General features: G+C 36.3%; 1 long non-coding RNA gene across 2 annotated transcripts in view; it reads right to left on the reverse strand.

The window, feature by feature from the left end:
* The window catches only part of LOC141523749 (uncharacterized), a 124,854-nt gene that overhangs the window by 12,535 nt on the left and 90,763 nt on the right, over nucleotides 1-21,556 (reverse strand). For both annotated transcript variants that reach the window (XR_012478578.1, XR_012478577.1), the window contains exon 5: nucleotides 2,605-2,710. This is a non-coding gene — a long non-coding RNA (uncharacterized LOC141523749). The remainder of the gene's footprint in view (nucleotides 1-2,604; nucleotides 2,711-21,556) is intronic.

Raw genomic sequence — 21,556 nt, forward strand, 5'->3', positions numbered from 1 at the left:
AATATTAGTTAGTTCTTTTTTTAATATTAGTTAATTCTACCACATAATTTAACATTTAAATACATACTGCTTTGCATTATTTGTTAATTCATTGATTAGCCTTATTTTCATTGTTCAATACTTAAGTCTATATCTACCTCACACATGGGATCTCTGAAATCTACCTCAAAATCAAGGCATATTTTGGGGCAGCCACTATTTAAATACTACAGCTGACATACCTCTAATATTTAATCTAACCAATCATCAAATATAAGTTCTTAAAAAGCATAAACTGAACTGTGGCAATTTTTGGTTTTGTCTTCATCTCCCTGGTATCTATCATATTGATCTACACAAAGTGGGCTCTAAATAAATGTTTATTGAATTAGTTGGAATTGAATTAGTTCACAGCAAAAGACATTTAATTAAATACTGTGACAAAATAAATAACATGAAGCGTACTCCATATTAATATGACATCTGCTTTTTCATACCACTAATGGACAAAAGAATATTCATGGTTAGAGAATGCACAAGCCCATCAATAGCTATGGTATTCTCATGGTAGAGAGATCATGAATAGGGGCCAAGCATTGCCAGGGTGGCAAAACATGCTCCTAAAATTAATCCTAGGTGAAAATTCTTTTGTCTCTAGCATGCTTTCTCTATTGTTCTATGGGGTTCTTGTGTCCTCTTCTTTGTCAGTAGGTCAGTCAACAAGTAATTAAGAGCTTACTATGTTTCAGAAATTGTATTAAACACTGAGATTATAAAGAAAAGCCAAAAAAAAAAAAAAGCAGTCCCTAATCTAAAGGAGCTCATAGGGAATTCAACATAGAAACAACTATGTACTCCATATATTCAACTATGTATGTAAAAATTGAAGATATTCAACAGAGGTAAGGCCTTAAAGGAGGATCAGAATTATCTGAGACTTAAGGAAAGTCAGGGAGACAGAGACACGAGACAGAGATGGAGAGGGGGAAAATATTCTAGACATGAGAAACAGCCAATAAAAAAACACAGAGTGGATCTGGATTAGCAAGTGCGAGGAACAGCAAACAAGGTCAGTGGTCTTGGATCTCAGAATATGTTGGTTGGGGCAAGGAAGGTAGAAGGATAAAGCATAAGAAGACTGGAAAAGTAGAAGGGAGTCAGGTTAATAAAGGACTTTAGGTGAGAAACAACACATTTCAGATTGGATCCTGGAGGTGGTCAAGAGTCACTGCAGTTTATTGACTAGGGAGAATTGTTATCCAGATGGTTCAAGATGTCAAGTAGCAAAAATCAAATCATATCAAATAAAAAAGATGTCAAGTAATGAGAGATTCAAGACTGGAAGTCAAGAGATTAGAACTGGACAAGTAAGTTAGAGATGTAAATTAGCACAGAGATAATAACTGAATTCATATGACCTGTTTTCTAGGCTATCTATCTATACAGCCCATTCCCAGTCCTCTCCAGCACTGCCATTTTCTGGTTCTCCCTTCAGTCTGCCAAATCCCAGCTGTTCAAGTCTCGACTGCCATCTTCTGAATCTCTATGGAACTACCACCTGGCCTCTTCCCAGGAAGGGAATGCAAGTGAATGAGTTATTTCAGCTCTTTTGTAAGTCAGACCTTTAGCTACCCCAAGCCAACAAATAAAAAATAAAGGCTCAAGTTATCTATCTTTGAACGTCTTTGCTTCTGCCTTAATTACTATTCATTGAAATTAGCATGCATTTAAAGAAATTAAATTGAGATTAATGAAGTCCTTTTGATTCCCATCATGCTATGGGTCATATGTAAATTCTTTTATGAGTTCATAAAAATTACCCTAGAAACTTCATTTTGTGCAATAGGAGAGGGGGTGGAGTTGACAAGCTTCTCCCTAAATTTCTGCTTTCCCTATGGATTGTAAACTTCCTTAGGGAAAGGACTAGGAGATTCTTCTGTACTGGGTACATAGGAAGTGATGAATAAATATTCATTCATTCCTTATCTAAATGAAATGGGTACATGATGAACAGAAGAGTATGTGGCAATAAATGTACACTCAATTGATAGTATTATGCACTTTTTATAACTTGTGACATTGAGTGCTCATCTGTATTCAGAGCATTTATCACTTCCCTGATGATACTGCCATCATCAGTTGGTTCCCCAGCATGTAGTCACCATTAGCCTTTTGGTCTTAAAAATATAAAAGATATTATTGTAGTTTTCCTTTTTATAATGTAAAAAAAATTTCATCATATTTTTCCCATTGTGAAATGGCAGTGTAATGTGGAGATAGGAATAGTTGGAGACTTCTAAAAATAGACAATATTTAATTTAATTTCCAATCCCCTTAAGCTAGATCTCTCTTACCTTTCATAGACAAACCCCTAGGAAAAAAAGCTTTCTACAATTGTTGCCACTTGCTCACTTCTCCCTCACTTTTCATCTCTTGCAGTCAGTCCCCCTTCTGTGCCACTCACAAGAGAAATTTCTCTCTAAGGTCACCAATTATCTCTTGATTGTTAAATTCTATAACCATTTCTCAGTTCTCATCCTTCCTTACCTTTGTGCAGTTTTTAATATTATTACCCCACCTTCTTCATGGGTTTGGGGGCTTGGTCATGATTTTTTTTTAACCTACCTCTCAGACTGTCCCTTCTTGGTCTCTTTTGTTGTTCTAATATTTATGTCCTATCCTCTATGTATGGGTATTTTCCAATAATGAGATCTTTAGGTGGGTGCTGGATCTGTTAATATTAAAATAAGTGTCTAAGAATATTATCATTAACTTCTTCCTACTCATCCATCTATAAAAAAAATCCATATGACAGTAATCTAGATATGAATCAAGGACATCCTCCCTGAGGATATTACTCTGCATCAAGCTGACTTTTACAAGTGATATTCAACAATGGACCACATCTTTTCCATATCACAATTAGCTGAAATATACAAAGAATATAAGATTCCATTGTTCTAGTTTTGAACAATAGCATCTGAATTGGTAGAAAAAAGTCTACCTTACAGGTTATTTTATATAAAAATATCTATATTTGATATTTCATGACCATTCAGGATTACTTAGAAGATGTAATAATAGAAATAACCCAACTCAATGATCCCTCCTCCTCCTCCCAATATAATTATTAGATTTTTGCAAGGCAAATGGGGTTAAGTGGCTTGCCCAAGGCCACACAGCTAGGTAATTATTAAGTGTCTGAGACCGGATTTGAATCCAGGTACTCCTGACTCCAGGGCCGGTACTTTATCCACTGCACCACCTAGCTGCCCCTCCATAATTATTAAATGAGATATAAAATAATATGTTTGCCATAAGTATTCTTCACAATGTTGAAGGAGATCCAAAGCAGAAACCAAGACCAAAAGAGATTTCCTCTGGATATTGAAGATCTTCAGATGCTCTTTTTTTTTTGCAAGGCAATGCCCAAGGTCACACAGTTAGTGTGTGTTTCTGAGGCCAAAGTTTTAACTAAGGTCCTCCTGACTCCAGGGCTGGTACTCTATCCACTGTACCACCTAGCTACCCCCCAGATGCTCTTTTTGCAGATAATATTATGTCAATTCCCTAGAATATTGAAGACTTAAGGAAATAACTCAAAAGAGGTTGCCCTATACATTCACACAGAAAAAAGCCAAATGGATAAAGAATGTCTATTTCTCAGTTTCAACATACATTTGATGAATATTCTTTGGTTTGGTTGGTTTTTTGGCAAGACAATGGGGTTAACTTGCTCAAGGTCACAAAGCTAGGTAATTATTAAATATCTGATGTTGGATTTGAACTCAGATCCTCCTGACTGCAGGGAGTGATGAATATTCTTTAGAATTTTTCCAGAAGATTTTATTTGTTATAGAAACAGCACTGGTGGACTGTGAGCAGGGCCCGGAATTGAAACAGAGAAGGAAAGTAGGCTGGATTACTTTTGGAACATTACAAAGCTATTTTGCTGACTCCCAGTTACTCATAGAAGCAAAGTTTATCCTTTAATTTTAATAGTAACATTTTACTTATGTTCTTATAAGACCTAAAGATATGGAATATCATTACCTCCAAAGAATTAAGATGAGTATCACACAGAGTGTAGTGGAGAAGAATTCCTTTAGTCTTCTTTTTTTGGAATTCTTCATTGTTTATGTATTGTTGCTGCTTACAAGTACTATGAATTGTATCATAGAAACAGAGAAGATAGGGAGAGTTTCTTCCATGTTAGGTAGAACCAGGCGTAGACTTTAGAGGGAGCATGGACAAGATTTAGGCATGGATGGGTTGTGATATGCGTCAATAGGAGGAACTCTTAATGATATCACAAATCCATTTGAGGATTTAAGAGAGAAGCAAGTGCTATTGTTAACTCCATTTTTATAGATGAGGAAATAAGACTCAAAAAAGTTAAGTGACTTGCCCTGTGTCACATATCTAGTAAATGTCTGAATAACAATCAGAAATTTAGAGTGGAAAGGGATTGGTAGCTATCTAATCTAACTCACACACAAAAGGAGCCTTAGCTATAACATACTCAACAAGAAGTTCTCTAAGTTCAGTTTGAAATTGAATGAGAAGAAAAAAAATTTTTTTAGTTAAAAAAGAAATTGAAGAAGAAGGAACCCACCAAGGTGGTCAAGCCCAATCTATTTCTGATCAGTTCTAATTCTTAGATTTTCCTTATTTCAAATCTCAATTTCCCTCTTTGGGACTTCTGCCCATTTTCACAAGTGGGGTTTTATAATTTATTTTATTTCCAATTTATTAAATATAACAAGTATTTCCATAACATTTTCTTTTTAAAAAAGATGATTGTGGGCGGCTAGGCACAGGAGATAAATCACCAGCCCTGGAGCCAGGAGTACCTGGGTTCAAATCCAGTCTCAGACACTTAATAATTACCTAGCTGTGTGGCCTTGGGCAAGCCACTTAACCCCATTCGCCTTGCAAAAAAAAAAAAAAACCTAAAAAAAGAAAGATGATTGTGTGTATACCATGGAAACAATGTAAAGACTAATAGACTGCCTTCTGTGGGGGGTGGGGAGAGGGAAGAGTGATTAAGTGGGAAAACTGTAAAATTAAAAAATAAACAGATTTTTTAAAAAAATGATTGTGGACAGCTAGGTGGTACAGTGGAAAAAGCACTGGCCCTGGAGTCAGGAGGACCAGAGTTCAAATTTGCCTCAGACACTTAATAATTGTCTAGTTGTGTGACCTTGGCAAGTCACTTAACAACATTTCCTTTTTTAAAAATTTATTTATTTTAGGGTTTGGGGGGGGGGGTTTGCAAGGCAATGAGGTTAAGTGGTTTGCCCAAGGCCACACAACTAGGTAATTATTAAGTGTCTGAGGCCGGATTTGAACTCAGGTCCTCCTGACTCCAGGGTTGATGCTCCATCCACTTCACTACCTAGTCTCCCCTAAAAAAAAATTTTAAAAGAAGATGATTGTACATGAAACTGTAAATCTATTATATATACAACTTGCTATTCACTTAAAAATTATAGTAAAATTATCATGTAATTTTTTTAACTTTTTTCTTCCCTCCACCACTCACTGAAAATGGCTACCTTTAGACACAAATATGTGTATGCATATATAAAATCATTGTATTCATACTTCTATTTATCAGTTCTTTCCCTGCATGCAAATATCATCCCTTTTCATAGGTCTATGTAGTTAATTTGGTTATTTATAACAATCAAATTGATATATACTCTGTGGCCAACAAAACAAATCTAATGCCTCCTTGACATGAGAATTATTCAGATACTTGAAGATTTTCATCATGTTTTCCTTGAAAATCCAGTCTCAGATACTTACTAGCTATTTGACCCTGGGCAAGTTCACTTAACCTGTTTGCCTCAGTTTCTTCATCTGTTAATTAGTCCTAATAATAACACTCACCTCTCATGGTTGTTGTAAGAATCAAATGAGACAATAATTGTAAAGTATTTAGCATAATAAGCACTATATAAATGTTAGATATTATTATTATTATTATTATTATTATCATCATCATTATCGTTTCCACCCCTGAAAATCTCTCTTCTTTGATTCTGCTTTTTTCTTCCAATATAGCAAAAAAAAAGATGTTTTTTTTAAATTTTGTAGTTCTTAACTCAGCTTGAATATTCCTGACACAATTTTTACTTTGTATGACACATATTTATCTTGTGTTATCCAGCTTTGTTTCTATCTTTTGGAAATTTCTCTTTAATATTTAAGTTGATTGTTGAGTTCCTATGCATTCATATTAATTTGTTCAGACAAATTCCATTTTTCTTCTTTCTCCTTGAAATTGTTCCTTTTTGTGTCTACAAGATTTCATTCAATGGGAGTATCTCCCATCTCTGCTGGGCTTACCTCCACTGAAGTATTTGAATCTATAGAATCATACTTATCTTTCCTCTTAACTATTTGAAATCTTCTTCCTCAAAATCTATTGTGCCTGTCAGACTATACATAGATTTCTTCAGTTTTTCTACTACAAATTATAGCATGGAATGGTCACTTACCTCCAAAAGTGCCAATATATATAACCCAGGAATCAATTCTTCTTTGATAAAATCAGATTTCCCCATGTTAGTTCCTCCAACTTTTGAAAGATGAATGAAGTTATCACTAAAGCAAGTCAAAAAGTTGTTAACTGGCATAAAGAGAGAACTGTAATAGATATCTGGACAATTGAAGTCTCCTAACACTTCTATATCATTATTCTGTGACTTCTCAAATTTCTCATCTATTTCCTCTTTCTTTTAAGTCCATTTGTAGTATACTCCAATGAAAAAAATCACTTCTGTTTCTTCCTCCTTTGATCTATGCTTCCTCCTACTTATCCCCATCCCTGATTCCTTAATCTAATGACAGAAATCTGCCTTCTTTAATAAATAATGCTACCCTACCTTTTTTAAGCTATCCTTTTTCTTTTTCTTTTTTTTGGCAAGGCAATGGGGTTAAGTGGCTTGCCCAAGGCCACACAGCAAGGTAATTATTAAGTGTCTGAAGCCAGATTTGAACTCAAGTACTCCTGACTCCAGGGCCGGTGCTCTATCCACTGTGCCACCTAGCTGAAGAAGAACATATATACCTGTCCAGAGTCATTGTCCAGTAATGGGTTTCAACTAACAGTAATATATACATCCTTTATTATAGCTATACTCTACAACTTCTAACTTTGGAAATTATAAAGGCAATCTTTTCCTTCCCCTATTATTTTTAAAGTATTCTGAGGCAGAATTTGAATCCGGGTTGTCCTAACTCCTAATCTTATATTCTATCTTCTACTCTATCAAATGCAATGTGGGAAATTCAAAATGGCAACCCAGTAGGCTGACCACTTAAATCATAAAAATAGGCCTTGGCCCAGCTAACTAATTCCTTGACTGGACCTTTATAGAATTTCTACATAATTGACAAGATCTATTTCCCTTTCAGGAAAGATTTCCAGAAATGCCACAGTGATCAATTCCTCTCACATTCTGGCATGTACAGGTGTGCTGCTTCCCAAATCAGGTAAAGAAGACTAAGATCCTTTAAAGTTTCATTCTTCATGTAGATGTTTATTTTGAGTATGATAATTTAAGAAATGAAGGGAAGGGAGGAAAGTTGGTAGGGCCTCTAGAATGGAGATTTTGTGACTGAAAGGTGGGCATTGGCCTGGAGAGCACTGAGCAACACTGACCAACCCAAAACAAGAAATAGACTGAGAATCCTGACAAGATGTAAGAGAGGAAGCTCTGTTACTAGAAATAAATGACAGTCTCCAGAGAGGTAAAAGATCCAGTGCTAGGAGGAAGTCAGCTATCTTGGGAAGAATATCTACAATCACTAAAATGATGTCATGCCCCCAGGATGGTAACCAATCTGTGATAAAGTTTAATGGGTGGTTGTCAGAGTTGAAACAAAGCCTTGCAGGTTTCTCTATCAGTTATTTTGTTCATGAATACATTAGGTAGAGCAATGAACAACATACCATAGAACCTGAATCACCAAAAGCTCTGGGAAAATGGGAGCCTTGTGGTTGTTTTATATTGCTTGTTTGGGGATAGGTGGGTTTTTAGTTTGGTTTTTGAATTTAGGTCCCATCCAGGTTGGAAGTTCAATACTGATAATCTTTAATCTCTGTTTCTAACCCAGTCCATTTTAATCCTCCTCAAGCATGCTGTGGCCTTCCATTCCCAAGGACCAATCAATATTGTTGCCCAACTTAGTGCAGCCACCTGATCAACCTTAGTTGTACTCTAATCCAGAGCTCTCAGATTTAAGTCAGTAGCCTCATCTTTGCTAGCAGGAAAGATTATAGGCATGTACTATTTATTACCTCCTGGCTACAGGTCAGTGGGGTGTTTTTTTAAGATATTTTTTTTTTGCAAGGCAAATGGGGTTAAGTGGCTTGCCCAAGGTCATGCAGCTAGGTAATTAGTAAGTGTCTGAGGTCGAATTTGAATTCAGGTATTCCTGACTCTAGGGTTGGTGCTCTGTCCACTGCGCCACCTAGCTGTCCTGAGGTCAGTGTTTTAAAATAACTTCTCTGAATAGTCATGGAACAAGCATGAGAAAATACATAATTGTGAAGGTAGGTAGAAGTCCTTGATGAATACTAATTCTTCCTTCAGCTTCAGGTCCCTCTCCTGTTTGGAAGTGTGCCATATAAATTTTAGTATAGGGAGTCTATGGCAGAGTACTGGGCCTGGAGTCAGGAGGGTCAGGAAAATCTGGCCTCAGACACTTGCTAGTTGTGAGATCCTGGACAAGTCCCTTCACTCTGTTTGCCTATAAAATGATCTGGGGAAGAAAACAACAAATCATTCCAGTACAAGAAAACCCCAAACGGGATCACAAAGAGTCAAACACAACTGAAAAATGACTGAACAACATCAAAATAGGGAGTCTGAGCCTGTTGCTGGATGATTAAGTCTTGTACGCTGGCTTTAATTTGCACAGCAGTAAAGTTCTTGGGACTTGTCTTCAGGAGTGTAGCATGTTATATCCATGTTCCAGATGGTTTACTGTCTTCTTGATTGTAGAGCTCTGAGATATAAAGCAGTCTGGTGGAAGAACTCTCCCCAGATCAGATCTTTCACTGGTTTAATTTCAAGGCAATCTGGAAAAGTTCCCAGTTGTGTGTGTGGCAGGGTGAAGGAAGGCCTTTCTGCTCTACTATAAAATTTCAGACCTTTTTCAAGTAGTGCCTCTAGGTTTTGAAAGAGGTCTCTGTAACCAAAAGCTCCCTCTCTCAGATCATGAAGTTCCTTTTAACTGAAGAGAATTAGCACTTTAGAAAGTGCAGAAGTTTTTTAAAGGACAATTTAGCCCTCAGTCAAAGTAGGTAAGATACCTTACAAGCTTTCTGAATGGCAATCAATAATGTTCCAGATTCCAATATATTCCAATGTGTTCAAAATTTCAAATATCTTCCTTTCATCTCATCTTTACCAAAAAATTTATTTTTTATTTAAGCATTATTATTAAGCCCACTAATTAAATATAGGATTGAATCATTTTCAGTGCTTAAAAGTTTGACCATATATCAAATGACTATAAAGTGCTTCATACAGTGCCTGACATACAGTAGATATTATATCAATGCTAACTATTATTACTATTATTATTAGCAATAAAAGCTTAAAGGAGCTCTTTTTCTTCTTTTTATCTTTTCCACTTGTCCACTTTGATCAGAAATTAGTAAATAAACCAAGTGAATGAGGTTTAATGTAAGTTAAATATATTTTTCATGTATAATAATTTCTTATGTCTGGATTTTAATTTATTTAGACACAACCTAAAAATAGAACGGTTCCCCCATCTTTAATTCTTCCCCATGGGGTGACTGTCATAACATACTTCATCAATATTTTTTTTAAAAAACTGTAGAAATGGAGGAGTTCTGGAGTTGTTATTCAGACATTTTTTCAGTCTTATTTGATTCTTCGTGACCCCATTGGGGTTTTCTTGTCAAAGATACTGCAGTGGTGCCATTTCATTTTCCAGCTCAGTTTACACAAGAGGAAACTGAGACTGAGAACATTAAATGACTTGCCAGGGGTCAACACTGCTTGGAAGAGTCTGAGGTCAGATTTGAACTCAGAAGATGAGTCTTCCTGATATTGGACCAGGCACTCTATCCACTGTGCCACCTAGTTGTCCTAGAAATTTATTATTATTACAAATTAAAACTGTAAAAATTCAATGTTTTTAACTTTTAGATAAGAGAGAGAATAAACAGATAGGATCAAATTCAACAGGTCTGAAAAAGAACTCTATCTTTTCACCTATTCTATTTAGGTACCACCATTCTACTAGTCACCTACATTCATAACTGTTGTCATCTTAGACTACTTATCTGAACTCATCCCACATGTTTAATTAGTTGTCAAATTTTGTCATTTCTATTTCCACACTGTCTCTCAAATATATCACCTTCCCTCCAATTAAGCAGGGACAGTCTGACATGATCTTGGTTCAGACATTCATCACTTTTCATCTGGGCTTTTGCAATAGTCTTTTAATTGGTCTTTCCTCAAATCTCTCCTCACTATAGAATGATCAGAGATTCAGAGATCTAAAGTTGGAAGACACCATTTGGTCAAACCCCCTCATTTTAGAGATAAAGAAAAAGAAGTTTAAGAGAAGTTCACTCAGAATCACACCAAGAGCTAGCTTCTCTAAACCTTCTGAATTACCAAAATGATTTCCCAAAAGTACAACTCTGACCATCACACACCCTGCTCCTGTAGTACTCAGGAAGCCTCAGTAAATCTTAATTACTCCTCAATACAAAAATAAACTCTCACTATCATTTAAAGTTCTTCTTACCTTTCTAATCATCTTACACATTACTCCCCTCTATATTCTCTAGCCATATTGACCAACTTGTTCCTTATACAAGACATTCCATCTTCTATTTCTGGACCTTAAGCAAAAGTTGATCCCCCGATATTTAGAATTCTCTTCATTACCCCTACTTCTTGGAAATCCTGGTTTTCTTCAATAGCACAAATGCCAATATTCTTGGGCATTGGCTTCCCTTTCATGATAATCTTATACCTGCTCTGTATGTTACTTGTATATACTTAACTATGTTTTTAGCAGTTATGTGGGGTAAAGAATGCTTGGCTGGTGAGGAGGAGACTAGTAGTTTCTTCTTATTGATCTCATTTGGGCATTTCTCCCTTTCCTAGTAAATCTTTTCAGGTACTACATTTAATGCTCTTGCATCAATCCCTTTGGGGCAATGGTTTTCCTTTCAGGAAGAACAATGGAAAGAGGAATACCTGCAGAAAAACTAATTCCAGCTTTATTATAAACCTCTCCCAACAATATATTGCTAATTCATTTTGGTCTAGGGTGGTCTGGGTTTACATATTCTTTTTCTGCTTTAAGGAAGCTATAAAAATATAAATCAATAATTATTTTTATCAGCTCATGAATTCTAACTATACGTGGAAAGGTCCCAGCATTCTAAAGTTTTCCAATCCATTGGGTTCTCCTTATCCCTGTCGCCGTCCCTTTCCATCTCTCTGTCTCTGTCTCTTTTTCTCCATCTGTCTGTGTCTGTCTCTGTGTGTGCCCCCGTGTGATTTTTTTCCATCTCTCTATTTCTCTTTTTGGAAAGTATACAAATATAGATGTTGTAGTAAAAGATACTCAACTTTTCTCCCAAGGATTTCAATATCTATGAACTCACTATTACATTTGAGTAATTAATGATAAATCAGCAATGATTTACTCTTTACTTTAGGAAAACAAAACAAGATCTTGGGCAGCTAGGTGGCTCAGTAGATACACTGACCCTGGAGTCAGGGGTATCTGAGTTCAAATCCAGCCCCAGACACTTAATAATTACCTAGCTGTGTGACCTTGGGCAAATCACCTTAACCCCATTGCCTTAAAATAAATAAAAAATTAAAAAGAAAAACAAATCTTAATAAAGAGACATATTGGGGAAAGTTCTTTTCTCTCTAGATCTTAACCATTCCAGATGTCATGGACCCCTTTGGCAGTCTAGTGAAGCCTATGATCCCCTTTGCAGAATAATGTGCTTAAATATATAAAATAAAATGCCTAGGATTAAAAATATTGAAATTCAATATTTAAAATATTTTAAAATCCAAGTTTCCAGATTATAATTCAAAATAGTTCAGAAGCTATAAAATATTTGGAAGTATATGTGCCAAGATGTACCCAGGAACTATATGAATATAATGATAAGACACTCGCTTGCAGAAATAACTACAGAAACATTTACTTATGAGTAGACTGAACCAGAAATGACATTATTACCTAAATCAATTTACTTGTTTTGTCCTGAACCACCAAACTACCAAAAGAATATTATATGATGCTAGAAAAAATATTAATAAAATTCATATAGAAGAACAAAAGGTCAAGAATCACAAAAATAATGATTTTTAAAGTGGGAAGGAAGGGGATATATCAGTATAAGATTTCAAAATGGACTACAAAGTAATAATCACCACAATTATTTGGTACTAGTTAAAAAGTAGAGAATTTGATCAGTGATTTAAATATGATAGCTAATTTGATCAGACTAAATAACTAATATATAGAGTAGCATAGAGTTTCTATCAACACAAAGACCCTGGTTACTGGAAGATTCTATTTGACAAAAACTTCTGGGAAAAATGGAACATCAGTATGGCAAAAGTTAGTTTATATGCCACTATATACTCCAAAAGGATATATAATCTAGATATAAAATATTACATCATAAATAAAGTAGAACAAAGAAAAATTCTCTTTTAGATCTATGAATGGGGAAGAATTCATGATTAAACAAACAATAGAGAGGATCACACAAGGTAAAAAATAAAGTTTTAATTATATAAAATTAGAAAGATTATGGACAAACAAATCTAATATAATTAAAACTAGAAGGGAAACAGATAACTAGAGGGAAAAAAACCTTTATAGCAAATTTCTCTAACAAAGGTCTCATAGCTAAGATATTTAAGGATCTGATAAATTTATAAAATGAAGTTATTCCCCAGTAGCTAAATGGTCAATGAATATGAACAGGCACTCTTCAAAGGAAGATATCAAAATTGTCAACAATCATAGGAAAATCATTAATAATTAGAGAAATGTAAATTGAAGTAACTGTGAGGTTCCTTCTCACACCCATAATCAGACTAGCAAAGATGACTAAATGGAGCAATGATAAATGTTCTAAGATCTTCGGGAAAACAGATTCACTAATGCTGTGTTAGGAAGCATTTAGATGTGTCAGTCAAGAAGACCTGAGTTCAAATATGGCTTCAGATACTTATTAGTTGGGTGACCCATGGCAAGTCATTTAACCTCTGTTTACCTTAATATAATGGATAAGGAGAAAATGGCAAGCCACACCAGTATCTTTGCCAAAAAACTAAAAACCCATGGACAAGAGGATCATGATGAGTTGAACCCAACTGAAAAATAACAACAATGCTCTGATGGTGGAATTCTACATTTTCTTTCTGAAAACCAGTTTAAGACTAAGCACCCCCCAAAAAACACAATAAATAAATAAATAGATATTTTTAAAAGTGAAAAAAAGACTAAGCCCCATAAATTCTTGGAAATTGAGGGGATGTCCATCAATTGGAGAATGGCTGAATAAATTGTGGTATATGTATGTGATGGAACACTATTGTTCTGTAAGAAATCATGGGGGATGGGATTTCAGAGAAGCCTGGAAAGGCTTGCATGAATTGATACTGAGAGAGATGAGCAGAACCAGAAGAAAATTGTACACCTAATAACAACATGGAGTGATGATCAACTATGATGGACTTGCTCACTCCATCAGTGCAATAATCAGGGATAATTTTAGGGTATCTGAGATGGAGAATATTATCTGTATCCAGAGATGGGACTGTGGAGTTTAAACAAAGATCAGATTATTATCTTCAATTTCTAAAAAGTTGTCTTATGTATTATATAATTTTGCTATCTCTTTTTCTTTCTTCCTTATGGAACTTTTTTTCTCTCAGCACATTCAATTTTGATTTATGCAAATTATGGAAATAAATTTAAAGACAATATCAGATTGCCTTCTGTTGAGGGGCGTGAGGAGGGAACAGAGGGGGAAAAATTGTAAAACTCAAAGCCTTGAATGATATGAATGATAGAAATGATAGAAATTACCATTGTATTTAATTGGAAAAAAAATAAAGTATTTATATAATAATAATAAAAAGAATTTGCCCCCAAGGTTATTAAATGTGCATTTCCTTTGAGGGAATGGAGAAGAAGTGGGAGGGAGAGAATATAGTACCAGCAATCCCATTATTTGGCCCATACAGGGGAAAAGTTCAAAGGAAAAGGAAAAGAACATATATGTACAAAAACATTTATTGTAGCTCTTTTCAAAGTAGTCAAAAATTGGAAACTAAAGTGCTCACCCTTTGGGAAATGGCTAAGAAAATTACAGTCTGTGAAACATAGTGGAGTATTACCGTGCCATCAATAAAGGAAAATGAATAGTTTAAGAAGAGACTGGGAAGACCTCTATGAACTGATGCAGAGCAAAGTGAGCAGAACAAAGAGAACGATTTATATGATGAAACAACATTGTTGAGGAAAAGAACTTTGAAAGATTTTAAAATTCTGGTCAAATGCAACATGAGTCCAAAAGACTAAAGATGAAACACTTCAGAGCATTATGTAATACTGTGAGAGAAACATACCTCTTAGGGCACAGGGGAGTTTGTTTTGTTGAACTATGTGCATGCTTAGAATGGGAATTTTCTTTTTCTTCCTTTCTTTTTTGTTCAACAGAGGATAGGCAGGATTGGAGGATAGAGGAGGGTAGAGATTATAAATGTATGTAAAAATAAATAAGTATATTTGTTTAAAAAGAACCCCTTCTCTAGCAGGAGAGAATGGACATAGGAAAGAAACAAAGGACAGGAAAGTGCAGGTTCATCAGTTCTGTTCTCAGAGAATGAATAGCAACAGCTCCTCTATACAGTATTTGTTCTATGTGACTTCAGCAATACTTCACTACAGTCCTGGTCTTAACATATCAGTATTTGGTCTCTTGTTTGTATACTTGTGGTTTGTTTATGGGGACAATACTTCTTGCTTCTTAATCCAAGCCATTCCCCCTCTCATGTTCAAGATCCTTGAATGCAGAGGGAAGTCTTTGCCTCAGCTCCCCTGAGTTGGTAAGAGTGGTCCTTGGCTACCACCTGGGTCCCAACATGCTCAAGCCCATCTCCCATGTCTCCTCCTCCTTGCCTTGATTTAGGATTAATACTCCAGGGAGAGGAACACTGGGAAATTCCAGTCTGCCAATAGATGCAGATTTTTCCACCAATATGCAGTTATATCCTAGTTGGGTAACTGAATGTTGCAGTGGATAAGAATGTTGTTGGACCTGGAGTCAAGACTACCTGAGGTCATATCTGACCTCCTGACATATGGGCAAGTCACTTAACCTCTGCCTGCCTCAGTTTTCTGATCTGTAAAATGAAAATAATAATAGTATCCCCCAGGGGTGTTGTTAAGATAAGATTTTTAGTTATAAGCCATTTTGTGAATCTTAAAGTGCTAAATAAGTGCTAACTATTATTGTTTCATGTACAAATGATCTCCCTGTAAGAATAAAAGCTTCATAAGAACAAGATGTCCTCTTTTGTTTTCATATACTCAGCATTTAGCACAGAATATTTGCCTAACAAATAAATGTCTGTTGATTTTTCACTTGGTTCTTGACCTGGCTAATAGGTCTGGCTCTGTAGTTCTTAACCTACTTTAAAATGCAAACTTTTTCAATGTGCAAAGCAGTTGTTCTTCAAGAATACACAAAATAGAACATGCTAACTACCATACTCTTTTAGTACCAAATGAAATTCTGCTTTCACAAATACAACCTCAATAATTTCATGATGGAAAACATCAGAAAAAATGCTAACCACCATAATTCTATATTTTAGCTGAGGGCTTTAAATTTAAACTTAGACATGCCCAAAAGGTTTGAGTGCACTTCCATTGACCATTCAATGAATTTCTATGAAGTTAAGTTTGTATCCTAAAGTCCCTCCACACAGAAAACAAACCAAATAGGTAGAGGAAAGCATTAAGGAAAAAGCTTTGAATAAGGGACTCAGGCTCATAAATAGTATTTTGAGAGATAATCTCAGGTGAAAGGCCTTATTTATCAGAACTGCCCCTGTCTCTCAGATCCCTTTCTTAACCTTTTTCTCTTTTTTAATGACTCTTTTCCTAAAATACCACTCTTCTCCTTCTGTCAAAAGACAAGTTTGACAAGACACCCATAGGTTATTCTGAATTAATTTAATGTGTGCTTCTCCCAGGAATATTTGCATTTTAAAGTAGGCTCTCACCCTGGAGTCAGGATGACCTGAGTTCAAATTTGACCTCAGACACTTATTAGCTGTGTGACCCTGGGCAAGTTACTTTATCAGATTGCCTTCAAAAATTAAAAATGGGACCTTAAGGGAGAACAATAAAAGAAACAACCTCTATAATTTGTGATTTTTTTAAAGATTCTTTGATACCTAGTTGAGGCAAGATACTTCTAGGTAATAATGCCATCCTAGTATCTAAAAACCACATAGGATATTACAGTTAGAAGAGTCCTTCCTCTAATTCAACCTCTCATTCAGTAAAGGAATACCTTCTATACCTATTCTGACATGTGCTTGTCTGGGTTCTAGTCAAACATTTCTAAAGGAAAGGAATTTATTGCCATGCTAGACAGTTTAATTTTTAGATAGCTACAATGATTAAAAAGTTTTCCCTTTATTGAGTTGAAATTTACCTCTGTAAATTCTACTCACTGGTCCTAGTTCTTCCTATAAAACTACAGTTTCCTGTGTAGTTTGCCTATTTTTTGTCTGTTAACCCATATTTCTCTAAACTAAACACCCCAAGTTCCTTCAAGTTATTCTCTCTTCCTGAGCTTCAATCTGATATCACCAATTGCCTATTGGATAGTTCAAACTGGCTGTCTCAGAGACATCTCAAACTTAACACATCCAAAACCTAACTTTCTTTCCTTTGAAATCCTCTCCTAGGGGCGGCTAGGTGGCATAGTGGATAAAACACCGGCCTTGGAGTCAGGAGTACCTGGGTTCAAATCCGGTCTCAGACACTTAATAATTACCTAGCTGTGTGGCCTTGGGCAAGCCACTTAACCCCATTTGCCTTGCAAAAAAAAAAAACAAACCCTAAAATAAATAAAATAAAATGAAATCCTCTCCTCTTCCAAATTTCCCATTTCTGTCAAAGATACCAACCATCCTTCTAGATACTCAGTTTTCCAATCTTTTTCTTTTTAGGTTTTTACAAGGCCTAAGTGGCTTGCCCAAGGCCACACAGCTAGGTAATTATTAAGTGTCTGAGGCCGGATTTGAACCCAGGTACTCCTGATTCCAAGGTTGGTGCTTTATCCACTATGCCACCTAGCTGCCCCCTCAGTTTTCCTATCTTGATGTTATGCTCAGTTCCTCATTTTCTATCCAACAAATCCAATTGGGCACCATGTCGTGCCATTTGTACCTTCATGACATCTCTTTTCATCTGGTTCTTCTCCATTCACACAGCTATCATCTTAGTTCAGGCCCTCATCACTTTTTTGCCTAGATTATTGCAAGACTATCCTCAATAGTCTCCCCAATCCTAGTTCTCTCACTATTTCAGTTCATCTTATACACAGTATGGCTAAAGTAATTTTCCTTAAGTACACACTATGTTACTCCCCTACTTAATCAATTCCAGTGGCTCTCTATTCCCTCTAGGATAAAATACGAGTTTCTCTTTAACTTTTAAAGCCCTACACATCCTGGTTACAACCTATCTTTCTAGCCTCACTGAACATTATTTATCTTCCATGTACTCTGATCCAGCCATTTTCTGTCTCTCTAGTCATCACATACAATACTTGATTTCCATTTCCATACCTTTGCGTTGGCCAAGCCCATGCCCAGGAAACATTCCCTCTTTACCTATGCCTCAGAGTCCTTCTATTCCTTTAAGATATTCCTTTCTATAGGAAGCCTTTCCTGATACTCTGCCAAGTGCTTTACATTTGTATCTATTGACTTTATATTTATGCTGTATACATTTATTTCCCCTATTAACACAAAAAGTCCTTAAAAGTAGGAATTGTTCCATTCTTTGTGCTTGAATCCCCAGCACTTAATATGATGTTTAATAAATATTTGATTGATTGATTATAAGAAAAGTGTTCAAAACCCCTTAGGCATTCTGATCACCTTCCCCTGGATAAGCTCCAGTTTGCTTGTTTCTCCTAAAATATGACTTCCAAACTGAACATAATAGTCCAGATGTGATCTAATCAGTAATGTAGGAGTAGGTAATATCATATTGTAAAGGAAATTCTCCACCTCTCAATTGGAGGGAGTCTTGCAGCTTGCTACCAGGACTGCTTGTAGGCTCTCCTACAGAAATCTGAGTAGACTCAGAATATTTGAAGAGCAAGTTCCATTTGCCAAGAGGAGAAAAGGGACTATGACATTGCCCCTCAAACAGGCTATCTTTGTAAGGAATATAATGGCACCCAGAAAAGGAATCTGACCTTGAGCTTTTCCCTCTTTGAAAACCATAATCTAGATTGCTGTTCATTGTTTCAGTAGGTGTGGTCAAAGCCTGGCAAGATCCTCCAGTCCAGGACTATTCATTTTGACTGTCTGCATTCTTTTTAGGATGAGCTAGCTATTGTCTTGATAGCCAAATTAGCAATCTAAAATTAAATGACAGCTATTTTCTATCACACATGGGATAGAGAAAAATCTGGTAGAGAAGTAGACCTAGATTCAGGAAAAGGAAAACAAAGTCTTTACTCCTCTAAGGAAGAGGAAGGAAGTTCATAAAAGTTGATAAAAATCCTCGCTCTTGGTAGGTGCCCAGAAATTAGTGCCAGAGGCAGCTGTCATATAAATTAGAATTCCTGTCATTGTATACTATCAGATATCCTGGGAGATACTGGAAGGTTACAAGAGCTTGTATAAGTCTCACATTTTTATAAGTTTAGACTCAATATCTTTTAAACATACCACAAAACCCACAGATGACTTCCAATGGTCACTCCATGCTTGTAAAATTCAACCTCAGATGCCATTGCTGTTCCTCCAGGATGCCATCAATCCACCTTACGTACTATTATTCCATCCATCTTTATTTTTTACAACTTGAGAAATGATGAGAGCTAGTCATTGCTTTGCTTAAAACTAAGTATATTAAGTCTGTGGCATTCTCCTGACTTATCAGTTTTGTCATCCCCTGTCCCACATCCGAGAAGATTAGTAAAGATAAACCTGCCAACAAAAACAAAACACCTTCCAGAAGACATGCTGATGGAACAACAAAAGATGCTCCAGCATTATTATAATTATTGTGGACAATGATGGGACACCAAACACCCTCAAGACTGATTCACCATGCCTCAAATGCAGCCTTTACTATGAAGAGTTTTGCCATGGGGAAGAAGTAACTATTTCTGCCCTTGTTAATTTGCAGACGTGCCCACCAAAACCAGTGAGTAGATACCCTGTCACAAACATTCGCTTCTGCATACTACAAACTTTTCAGCCATCCAGCTGAACATATTTTATCTCCCAGATATAAGACACTTAAACCCAGGCCCTGATCTCCAAGGTCTGATCGCCAAGTTGGCACAATATGAATCCAAAAGAGGTTTAATCACACTTATATATCCCCTTCCCAAAGAAATTCAAAGGGCAGTAGCCTGCTTTTTGCAGATAGTCTAGCAGCAGGCCACTTAGACTCATTCAAAACCTTCCAAACCATTACCTTGTCCTTTGGTGGCTGTCTGTAACATAACATCTGGTCTTTCAAGGTATAATGTCAGGCCTTAGCAGGCTTCTTGTAACTTCTGCTTTCTTCCAACTGCCCCTAAGCAGCATTAAATATGTTGTGCCTGACCCTTCATGACCCTATTTGGGGATTTCTTGACAAAGTTACTGAAGTGATTTGTCATTTTCTTCTCCAACTCATTTTACAGATGAAGAAACTGAGGCAAATAGGGTTAAGTGACTTGTCCAAGTTCACACAGCTACTGTCAGAGGCCAGATTTGAACTCAGAAAGATGAGTCACCTTGACTCCAGGCTCTTTCCACAGTTCTAATCTGCTTCTCTTGAACCTTCCTTATGAACCTAACTCTATCTCCAGGAGTACAATGCTATTTTGGTGGTAATGGATATTCTGGCCAAGATGGTTCACATCCTCTCCTATACCAAATTTATCACTATCAAGACCTTTCAATCATTGCTAAAATTAATTTTATGGCTATTCAGTTGCAATCCCAAGTCACATCTGTTCAGAGTCAGTAGTAACTTATTGCTCAGCTATGAAACTTGTATATCAGTAGACTTTTTTCAAACTAATAGAAGAGGCAATAGACCTTTCTTTTAATCACACACATGAGATGAATGAAGATGGAGAAAAATCACAGAACTATTCTGTCTGGGTCCACAACCTCAACTGAGCCTTTAATGTGCTAGGCAATCATGTTACCCTGGGCAATCATACTGAAACTCCCTTGTCATTCACTATCCCACTCTCCAAAGTGGCTCTTTCAAATCTTTTCATACTTCCTCAAGCCTTCCATGGCCCTTCACACCTTCTCTTTTAGCTGAGAACCTTGCTTCATATTTTATAGAACAATTAGAGACCATTCACCATGAGCTCCCTCTTCTCCCCTTTTCCTCATTTTTATCACTCAGATGCCTTCCTACTGATAACACTTCACCTTTGTCTTACATGATAAAGTCCCTTACTCCCTACTCCCTAAATCTAACAACCCTGTTAACAAAGCCTGTTCGATTGATCCCATTCCTCCGCATATCCATCAGATTGCCTCCTCTGTCATCTCTAGTTTATCATTTATTTTTAGTCTGTCTAACTGGCTGATTCCCTACTGCCTAAAACATGCCCATATCTTCCCCCCCCCCCCCCCCGCCCCACCCCATCCTTAGAATTCTTTCTTGATTTTTTTAATCTTTTTTTTTTTTTTTTTAGATTTTGCAAGGCAATGGGGTTAAGTGGCTTGCCCAAGGCCACACGGCTAGGTAATTATTAAGTGTCTGAGGTCAGATTTGAATCCAGGTACTCCTGACTCCAAGGCTGTTGCTCTATCCACTGCGCCACCTAGCCGCCCCCTTTCTTGATTCTTTCATCTCCTACCATTGTCCTTGAAAAGGTCATCTACAATGCACACCTCCATTTTTATCTCCTGTCTTCTTAACTTCTTACAATCTGGCTTCTGACTTAGTCCACCAAATTTACCAAAGTAAATCTCCTCTTTTTGATCAACTGTTCTATGACATGTGTGCCTCATTTCATCCCCAAATCAAACCCTAGACTAAGGGAGTGTTAGTTTTAGAAGCCAGCCAGGAGTAAACTAGTAAATGGTTGGCAGTCAGAGATCTCTCTTTTTAAAAAAAAAAAAAAGGGGGGATGCCTGACACACTTTTAAAATTAATCTGCATTATTAATATTTCCCTAAGAATTTCTTAAGCCTAGAAAATCAACAAAATGATATATCAAGCTCTAATTTGTAGATGGTGCCTACTG

This window comes from Macrotis lagotis, chromosome 1 (assembly GCF_037893015.1).
Source record: "Macrotis lagotis isolate mMagLag1 chromosome 1, bilby.v1.9.chrom.fasta, whole genome shotgun sequence".
Classification (NCBI taxonomy): Eukaryota; Metazoa; Chordata; class Mammalia; order Peramelemorphia; family Peramelidae; genus Macrotis; species Macrotis lagotis.